The following is a 10,944-nucleotide window of genomic DNA, read 5'->3' on the forward strand; positions in this document are numbered from 1 at the left end:
AATCTCTGCCAAGTAAAGCATTGTATTTAGCATTGTTGTCGATCACGAAGAATGCCGTCATGCAGTCCTTAGTTCCCACACTCAGGTTGATGGGCAGAATTTCTTGAGCCATCTGTTTGTCTCCAGCGAAGCCAGCAATGGTTGTGCTGGTCAGGATTAACCTGGGGTTCCTTTTCCCTAGTTTCTTCAAGGAAGATTTCGGTAGTAAGTTCACCACTGCCCCATTATCTACCAAGACTCGGTTCAATTGTATCCCATCGAAGAAGGCCTTGATATACAAAGGCTTGACATGCTGTGTCATAGAGTTCGACGGATACTCAAAAGGATATGAGAGGTTAATACTAACCTCTTCTTCACTCTCATATTCAGTTTCCATTAGGGTAGTCATTCCGGAATTATCTTGCACCATACTCACTTGTGAGTCTTCGCTGAATTTGGGTCAATTTCTTGCCCCTCTTGGTCCTCATCTCCAGCTTGGAATTCATGTGGTAATATGTGTACCATATTCACTGATACTGAGCCAAATTGAATGGCCGACTGTGCCTGTTTCTTCTCTTGGCCACCTTGTTCAGTCACTTCAGAAGCATCTTCCATGCTGCATTCTAGCACCTCATTAGTAACAGACTCCTTCGAATGGTCTTTTCCGACTGGCTTTTCAACCAAAAACATTTGTTCAGCCATGAAGGCTTCGAATATTTCTTCCTCAACCATTCCTTTCTTTTGACCTAGGCCAACTTCTTCTTCTGTCTCGCTATCACTCTTTATCAAAGCCTTCTCCAATCCTGCTAGACTGGACTTCTCTCTGGCTTTTAGTTCAGAGTGAACTTTGGCCAATTGTTCTCTACTACAACCCATTTTGTCTTGTAGAGTTGGTTTTGGAATATGGTTTGACTTTGGATTCTTCTTCCCTTCTGTCTGGACCAATGAAGAGCTCTCTCCACTTTCTTTCTGATACTGAGTGTACCTACGCTGAATCTTCCTCCTTTGTGATCTTGAAATTACTGGGACCATATCTGGTTCCTTTGTTTTTGGGTGTTTAAGTAATACCCAATTGTTTGGGGCCACCAAAGGAGGTTTGACCATCCTACCTTGGTTTCCAACAACATCTCTTTGGGTAGATACCTTCCTAGGTTTGTTCTGCATGACAAACCAATCTGGAACTCCAGGTACCCACGAACTTATTGACCCAGATGTTGAACTGTTCCTTTCTTCCTTTGAAGCCAACTTCGAGGCTGGCTGTGAAGGCCACTGCTTGGTTCTGACTTCATGTTTTGGGCCTAACTCAGGCCTTTGATGAAGGTAACCACTTTCTATCCTGCGTGATGCTGGTCTAGGGGGCCAATCTTTGGCTCTGACCCCACTGTGGACGCACCATCGGGCTTATGTTACCACAGTTCGAACTCATTTGTCACGGTTCTTAATCTGACCTTGCAAAGTGCAATGTAAGACTAATAAATCACCAAAGAGTCCAAATCCGACAAATCGTTTTTGGAAAACAGATTTTTAAGAAAGAAGTGCCAAACATGGACTACTTTGCCAGATACAGAGTCGCCACCTAAATATTTATTTTGGGGAATTTAAGAAACCCTGACTCGTTGCCTAAGGCCACGTGTCCGTCATCACCAAAGTTGTCTCGGCTCGGGAACTTGGGTACGATTGGGGAAGGTCATCTATGAGCACCCCCGCTCGCCCGATCCGAAGATCGGCCTGTACTAAGCATGATATTTTGTTTTGAAAACATATGTGTTCTTATTCTAGTTAATTAGCTAGAATTTACTAAGTGATGCACACAACACACAAGTATAGACTAGATCGCCTAATTTGGAACAAAGCATCGCATACCCATTTGTTTGGAAAATGGTTTGAAGTTTGCTACTCGCAAGTAGGCTAAAACACGGATTTCAATGAATTGTTCCAATTCAAGCAATCCAACCTTCACCCACAGGCATTCAGATAGTTATATCATATAAGCAATTAGCCTCATGGTAAGCATGTTATCATGTTAATACTCACACACATGCAATATGCTAAAGCATAAACACTTACAGTGTACTCCGAGCCAAAACAAGAAATTAGTTAGAAATCATGCATGATCCTAGTTCATGTTGAGATAGCTAATGCAATACATGCAAAATGCAACTAGAAATAGGCTCGGCTATTCTAAGATGGCATGTGAGATGCAATACTTGATACATGTATTCAAGTTGGAATTGAAATACGATGCAGTTAGTATGATGCGCCGAGCCCGGTGCATGTAATATAGATGAATGATGCAAACATGCATACCATAAGGATGCTAACTGAAATATGCCCTAGATCTAACCATCGAAAGCAGGTAAGTAAAAGGGAGAAAGACGTGGGGTTGGAAGACATTCACACACTCACGCACACTTATTACAAAATTGGCCCTCTCGACGGAGGGTCCGAAAGCATAATACAAATTAACTAATTAACTAACTAATTAATTATTACAAAACACTTAACTAATTAACCAAATTAATTAAGCTACAAAAACAGTAAAGAGGCCTCGAGAAGAGGGAAAAATGCATGCTTGGTTGGTTTCGCTCGGAAATCCGTTGCCATGCCACATGTTGCCTCTTTTTGCATTGTTTTCCTCCTCTGAAGACTGCACAAGTCCCAAGTGTGCTTCCAAACCAATCCTTGAACACTGTGGGATGTCACCGGCCAAGGTGGGAGAACACCGGCCACTTAAAAATAGTTATCGACTATTTGTAGAGTTATCGGCTAGATATTGGTGGCCGGCCGGCACTGAAGTTGGTCGGCTGGCCAAGTATTCATGCAGAATCCTGTTTTTGCTGCAATAGAGGACAGACAGTGCATGGCAAGGTATTCACAAGACAATATGTGCACGGCTACTCCCCCTATCATGCTATAAACTCAAGGGAGCATGACTCTTGACCCTCGGGCCATTAATCGTGCATTTCAATGCGTGGTGGCCAAAGTTGCCAAGTGTGCGACTTCAATATCAAATGAAATGCACACAAAACACATAAAGGGACCCCCAACCTCTATCATGGTTGATCAAGAAGCAAGGGATGCATGCACAAATGCTATGCAACCTAAGCATGCAAGCAAACTAATGCAACATGAATATGCAAGCAACAATGCTATACGAGGCAATTAGCATATAACAATATGCAAAGACAAGCATGCAAACAAGCATGTAACTTAACAAGCATGCAAAATGTGACTTAAGCATGCAAATATGCAAGACATGTAACGACATTCAAGCATATAACAACATGTGAGGCAAACATGTAACAATGTGTTGAGCAAATTAAAAAAAGAGAATGCATGTCAAATGCATTACAACTTAAGCATGCAACGACATGTCATGGACCAAGTACACAACAAGGCACAATTAAACTAGCATGCTACGACATGCAATTTACCAAATATGCAACGAGCATGTGACAACATACAAGGCAAGCATGCAACAACATGCGGGGATGGTCTTAAACCAAAAAGGATGACTCTCAAACAGGTTTAAATCAGTGGCCAAAATGCTATGGAAATGAGGACAGGAATGCATATAAACATGCATACCAATTGGCCTAACACTTAAGCATGGTGAAGCAACTCTTAAGCACACTTAAAAGAGGATAAACAATGGACATGTGACATACATTGTAAGCTCTGAAATCATGTTGGGAAAGGTGCCAAACCAACTAAACAAAGCAAGTAAAGCATGTAACAAAGCCCAAAATTTGAAATTGGCCAGGAGACTCAAACCAAGGCTACATGAGGCAAGCCCCAAAGGACCAAAGGGACCTAAAATAGTCCCAAGGCAGGTCTAAACAAGACTGAAAACACACTTAGACGGCGCCTAAATGGCCTAAGCATGGGGGCATACGCAATGGCACATTCATGAGGCATAAAACACAAACCCTTTAAAGCATTAAAGGAGCGATAAGTGCAAGTATTCAAGCGTACTATATGGACTGAAATAGCATTACAAGTGATGCCAAACCACTGAAATGATCCAAGTAGAGCATGCTAGAGGATCCAACACTCAAAGCCTACAAGCTAGATTACATGGTAGCTATACAAAGCAAGTCATGGATGACCAAGACAACGAAAATCAGACCTTAAGCATACCAAAACATGGATAAAAGCTTCTTGAAGTCAAGCCAAAATCATGCTAAAAAGACATGTTACAACATGGTGCATGTTAGGCTATTTCATGGAATTACAAGACAAGTATACAAAGCATGCATGGCATGTCTAAACCAAGTCAAAAAAGTGTTATATCATGGCAAGACAACCACAAATACCAGCTAAGACATGGCCAATATGAACTTAACAAAGGTGCTCACATATGAGACAAATATGACAAGTATTGAAGACAACAAGGAGAGGGGATGACCCTCTCCTTCTTAGGACCTTAAAACACCATCCCCACTGGATTTCAGTGGTGAGAAGGCCAATACAAGGTGGTCCCGGAGCTCACAAAAAGAGCACAAAAATGTGGCCAAACAAGGCCTAAGAGGGGGTAAACAACCCCAAACACCAAAGTGATCTTAAACAAATATTTCAAGCACTTAAAAAAAGAACTTTTATCAGTTATAAGTTAAGCTTAAAAACAGATGCAAGATAGGCTAAGAGCTTAAGCAAGAAAGGGATATCTAAAGGTAAGAAGCTCACCCTTGTAGAATCTCTTCAAGAACAAAGCTCCAGCAGATTTTCTGAGTTTAAACCAACCCAAGAACACTGAAATCAACCTCCTAGTACCTTAGCAACCAAGGATGGTGTTCTAGTGTGTGTTTGTGTACAATAGTAAGACAATTTTACACTTTCGAACACAAAACAAAGCTAAAACAAGAAGAATAGATACAACACTATCTCTATCCTCTCAAGAACCAATTTTCTGAACCCTAGAGGAGGGAGGAGGGGCTCCCTCTTTATAGAGGCTCAAATTCTAAAGCATCCAAGGGAAGCTAAACAAGAGGCAAATCCCTCCATACACGTGTATGGACAAAATATCTGCATAAAGCAGATGAACAGGGTTTGGCTAGCAAAAAAGGCCGATCGACCAACACAATGGCCGACCGACTAAATATAGTGTCGATCGGCCAATACTCTTGGCCGATGGAAAGAAAGAGGGGCCGATGGCTTCAAGCCTTGGCCGGTAGGGAGTAGGGATGGCCAACAAGCCACTTTCTTCCCTTAGAAGCAAAAACACAAGTGTTTGGTCCACAACGAAGCACAGAACAATCAAGTTAAGAGATCTTGAGGCAAGGCGCGCAGCCGAGACCTTCGAGAACTTAGAACGAACATGAACATGGATGATCACCGAGTGTTCAAACGATGACGTCCAAGTCTTGAGGATGGTTAAAAATGGGGTATCTATACCCACAAACTGAGCCCCTCTCTGACCTCCTTTCAGAATGACTGCTCCCCATTCTGTAATAGTTAGGTGGTCTGGACTCATATAAAGGCCTCTTGCCTTTAGAATGCATTCTATCAGCTATTGACTCAACCATTAATGGCTGCTGCCTAACACTAGTTGGGTATGGCCTTTTGTTATGAGCATTGGTTGGTTTAGGACATCTCCACACATCCCTGTAGTATTGCTTCCTATCAATCGGGAGCCCTTTCAGCCACTTATAGCTCAACCTACATCTGGGACACATTCTTTGGATAACTGCGGCCTCCAAGGAATCATCATCCAGTGTTTCTTCGTCAGAGTCTTTTCTCTGACTTGTAGAGCCTTGTCCAACAACTGGCAGACTTCTAGTGTCTTTCTTAACAGTAGCCTGGCTGGCAACATGCATTTGCACATTGACCTCTTCCAATTCCTGCAGAGATAAATTCTGGAAGTCTGGTACAACAACATTAGCTACACTTTCTCCAAGTTCTGGAAATGGATTACTGTCAATCCCCATGGCCTTTTCTGCTTTAGCTGGAAATTTAGACTTTCTTTTCGAATTTGTTCTTGGATCCTGTCTCGAAAAACAATACAGTTTTTAATTGAGTAAGACCAAGAATTATGCCATTTCCAATATATTTTTCCTTTAAGTTCATCTGGAGATGGAATTTTGACTCCTTTTGGTAACTTAAGGAAGTTGGTCGCAAGCAATGATCAAAAATGTCATCTGCCTTAGTTAAATCGAAAGAGTATTTCCTATGAAATTCGTTCTTTTTAAACTGTTGTTCAATTGTTGTATCCTTATGAATTAATGCTTCACAAATCACAGGTTCTTTCCCCACAATCTCTGCTGTATCAATCTCATAATTAGAATCTCTATAATATGTCTTGTACGATGCATTCTTTCGATCTTGCTCCTCCTCTAATAATGATTCGTACCTAGACACCTTATAAGTGAGTTCCACTAAGTCTCTGAACTCGGTCGAGTCGAACTTCTTTCAAAGCCTAAACTTTAAGCCATTTTGAGCCAATCTCACGAATTCTGACTCTGGTAAGATGACTTTGCATTTATTTCGAGCCCTTTTAAATCTGGCAATAAACTGAGTAGCCTTCTCATCAGGCCTTTGACTCAACCTTGCCAAATCTATCATGGAAACTTCTGGCTCCGATTGGAAGAATTGAGCATGAAAAGCCTCTTCCATTTGTTGCCAAGTCTGGATAGAGCCAGGTGTAAGGTTAATATACCATACAAATGCTCCCCCAGTTAGGGAATTTGAGAATAACCTTAACTTCATATAGTCATTATTAGTAAATTCACCGCATTGAGCAGCAAACCTAGCAATGTGCTCCACTGTTGATTGGTTTCCATTCCCATAAAAAAGGGCAAAATCTAGTATCCTGAAACCTCTTGGGTATTCATGTACCCTGTCTACCCATTCTGGGTATGGTTTTCTGTACACAGGAGTTTGGACCTCCCGAGCCATCGGTTCACACATCTCTCTAACAATATCAGTAATTTGGTCCCTAGGGACCATATTTTGTGCCTGCTGAACTACTACTGGAGGAACAAACACAGGATTTGGTGGGCAAACTTGTGCCTGTGGTTCTCTTGGTCCATAAGGTGGTATATTTGGGACTGGTTGTCCATGTGGTGCAGGTTGTTGTTGGGGGTGTGGGTAACCCCTTTGAGCCTGTCCTGCGAAAGGACCTGCGAAAGGTGCTGGAACTGGTGTTGTGTCTCTTCCATTTGTAGGAAAACCTTCCAACCCCCGGGTATAAATTCGAATAAGGGATTAGTGAACCCCCTCATGCCAGGTATGGCTTCGAACATTGGATTTGGAGCCATTCTTATGCCATTCTTTTGTACTGGGCCAGATCCACCAATTTGCATGGCTTCACTGTTAAGCACTGAGGCATTTTGACCTGCTATAGGCCTCGAAATAAGTTCGTACCAAAACTGCGGTGATGGTCTTTTATAATTCTGATTACTAGTCTGACCATTAGAATGTCCATTAACTTGCATAGGTTGTTTATCTCTAGCCAATCTTTGCTGAGGGACATTTAAAACTTCCTCCATGTGTCTTGCGTTTGTTGGTTGGTGGTTATTCATTCGATCCAAAAAGGATGTTACCCACCTTTCCATCGTGTTCATTAACTGTTGTCCCATGGCATCTACTAGGCCACCCCATGGATTTATTGTCTGAGTAGATGGAATAGTAGATGTTCCAATTCCTTGGTCTCGTCCAATATTATGAACATGCGGTACTTGTTCTGAAGTGCTGGTCTGTTTGACCATAGGTTCTGATAAATGGGTTTCCACATGATGTGTGATCACATTATCCTCTGGATTAGGTATCTCTACCTCTCCTTCCATGCCTTCTTCCAAGCGTTCATTTTCTCCTTGTCTCTTACGTCTAGCCATTTCAATTAGTCCCACCGGGCGTGCCAAAAATATATGTTGACTTTTTTGACTTTCAAGTGTGCCAATCAGTCCTTACAGAAAATTAATTGCCAACCAATTATCAGACGATTGTGTTTTAGTTCTTTCAGCCTCAATGAAGAGGACTTTTACTGGTGGCTGGATTTAGGAGAATTAAGCAAAATAACAATTAAATGAAGAACAGTTGAAGTATTTCATTAAAATGAAAAACTTACAATGATCCAAACTCAGCCTCGTAGAGGTTTACAGCAACAATCTACTTGAAACTACTCCTATGAATGACGTGCAGTGCAGGAATTTAAAGTACAGGAAAATGAAAGACTGGAAAGGAAAATAAGTATAATATGACTGGTTTTTTGGATTTGAGTCTGGGGGTCTTTTCTGGGCCTTCTCTGCTATTTATACTTCTCGAGGATGACCATCGAATTGTATTTTCAACCGTCGAACTGCTCCTCCATGATCGCTAATCATGTTGCCTTACAATTAGCCCCACTGTGCCATCACTTGCAGTTAGGCTTTCCTCCTAAATTTGAATTTAAATGTGAGTAACCGTTGAAGCCACATCACCTTGCATCTCTTTGTTGATCCACTGTTACTCGGATCTCGTAATAACCAATACTAAATGCCACGTGTACGATCAGGTTCGAAGACTTGAATAGTCTTCCTGTATTACCCTTATTCTGCCACGCGTCGAATTATAATTGGCTTGTACAAAATGTGTAGCCAACACATACATATATTCAGTCTTCACTTTTTTAGAACTTGTTTCCTAATCTAAGTTAATTGTAGCATGAGCAATAAGATAAGTCCATGTATACCTCACAGTACCCCCACACACGGATTCTAGAGTTGCTTCATATTAATATATATACATATGTGTGTGTGCGCGTGCGCGCGCAAACAAAATACATACTAATTTGCATAGCACTTATGAAAGAAATATTAATTACATGAAAGTAATACCAAAAGACAGCACCATCACATCAACAACAAAGAGAGAAAGATAAAAAACAGACAATGTTTGATGATACTGATTAATTAATTTAATCATACAAATGTCTATACTATTATATAATATAAACTCTGAAATTGGTGTGAATGCCCATTTGAAGCTACATCACGCATTTTCTAAAGACCAAATTGCCCCTATGCAACTGCTCCAGTTTTTTATTTCAAATTTTAATTTCTTTAATTCTTCTCTTTATCTACAGTTCAACTACTTAAATTTTGATGGTGAACGATTAAAGGATTGGTATCTTTGATTTGCATAGCACACCCATGGGATATGCACAACTTGTATACTCATATGGATTTATGTTCATGTATATGCACAATAAACAACTTTCTTTCCAGCTCCAGCAGTACAGACATTCCCTAGATAAAGAGCAGAGTACGATATGGTCTGTAATTTGAAATTCTGAATGTATGCCATGTAATATGTTGCAAAGGGACTTGCAGCACTACCACAAGTTCTGTTACAAGTAAAGATAGAAAGAAACACAAACGAACACTGAACAAGAGTACAGGACTCAAAGTTGAAACACGTGGTGTTTCTAATTCGGAAGTGGTAACATTGCCACAAACTAATACAAAAGAAAAACAAAATGCAAGCACACACATACAAGCATGAGAGCAAGACAGACACAGAGCTAGAGTCAGGCTAATGCTCTATTTATTTCAGCGGAAAACATTTTCCAATGGAAAGCATTTTCTACACAAAAAAAAAAAAAATTCTGAAATTTTTTCCTATGCTTGGTTGCATTCTTGATAGTAGTGGCAGCGGTGGGGTGGAGGAGGAGGAGGTCGTAGTGGTGGTGGTGGTGGTGTTGGGGTGGTGGTGGCAGTGGCAGTAGTGGTGGCAGTGGAGGTAGTGGTGGCAACGGCAGTGATGGTGGCGGTTTTGGAAAAGTTTCCGCCAAAACAAATAGAGCATAAGATTCAATCAATTTACATGAAAGGGTATGAGATAAAGAGAAAAGATAAGAGAATGGCCATAAATAAATATATAAGAAGCAGAGCAACAAAATAGATAAAAGACGTTGTGCTATATAGTGAAAGAAAAAGAGTTTACAAAAATATCAACGAGCCAAACAAGTTAAAACTATAATTGAGACAGAGGAAGGGACCAACTTGCATTCCTACCTGTGCCCTATATGCCATTATTCCCCCATAATGTGGGTCTGGATATGGATACGCTGTCAACACCTGCAGAAGTTTAACAATTAATGTCATGCCTCATATTGCATACCCACAATCAAGTAAGAAAAAGAAATTAAAAAAAAAAAAAAAAACCTGTTGATACTCCCAGTGCACATGAGTAAATTAGAGAGAGAGAGAGAGAGAGAGAGAGAGAGAGGTGCTCTTACAATCGAGTGACCAACAAGTTCCATTTGGGAATTTGGTTCAAGATGTTCACCCATCGCTGGTGGTGTCGAAGATGGAACATGCTTGAGATGCTGCTGTTCTTGAACATTATGACCATTCAATCCTGAAAGAATGATCTTCATTAGTATGTCACACAATGTTAGAAGACGTGTATATATATCACTGTGCGTATGGAAGAAGCATAAAAAGAAATCATTCGAAGGGATAGAGACAGTTGGCACATAATTATACTCAGTTCTTTGATTTTTGGCTCTCAAGAGCTCTTTTCTATCAACTCTTTCTTTGAGCTTTTAGGAGACATGAACATTTTTCCTGCAACTTCGTTCGGTTCTCCTCTATGCTTCATGTGTAACAAGTTGTGTCTTGTGGTCTGTAAGTGTTATTTTTCCTCATCAAAAAGTTGAAGAAAGATACATATATCTAAAATGCTAGGCATAAAAAACAATACATCGCAACAAACATGAGGCGCAAGTGTTCTCTCCCTGCCCTCCCAAGGTACCCGTGCATGTTTTCAAGAACTTCAACTACTAGGCAAATCTATTACCCCTTAATAACAAATCCGTGTATACATGTTTGCCTATAAACATTTTACTTTGTCTCATTTGCTTAAAGAATAAAAGATTTTTTGAATCTTAAGCAAATAAAAGATTTCTTGACTCTTAATTTCAATTTCTTTCCAATTTCTCCAAGTGAACATGTAACATGTATTCCTCATTTTGTATGGTAAAAA

The 10,944-nt window shown here is 40.5% G+C and overlaps 1 pseudogene; it reads right to left on the bottom strand.

Moving 5' to 3' along the window:
• LOC114306597 (nuclear transcription factor Y subunit A-1-like) overlaps positions 1 to 10,449 on the bottom strand; it is a 53,089-nt pseudogene extending 42,640 nt beyond the window's left edge.
• Between the last annotated feature and the right edge of the window lie 495 nt (positions 10,450 to 10,944).

The sequence above is a fragment of the Camellia sinensis genome, chromosome 2, assembly GCF_055761805.1.
Source record: "Camellia sinensis isolate YWXY chromosome 2, ASM5576180v1, whole genome shotgun sequence".
Taxonomy (NCBI): domain Eukaryota; kingdom Viridiplantae; phylum Streptophyta; class Magnoliopsida; order Ericales; family Theaceae; genus Camellia; species Camellia sinensis.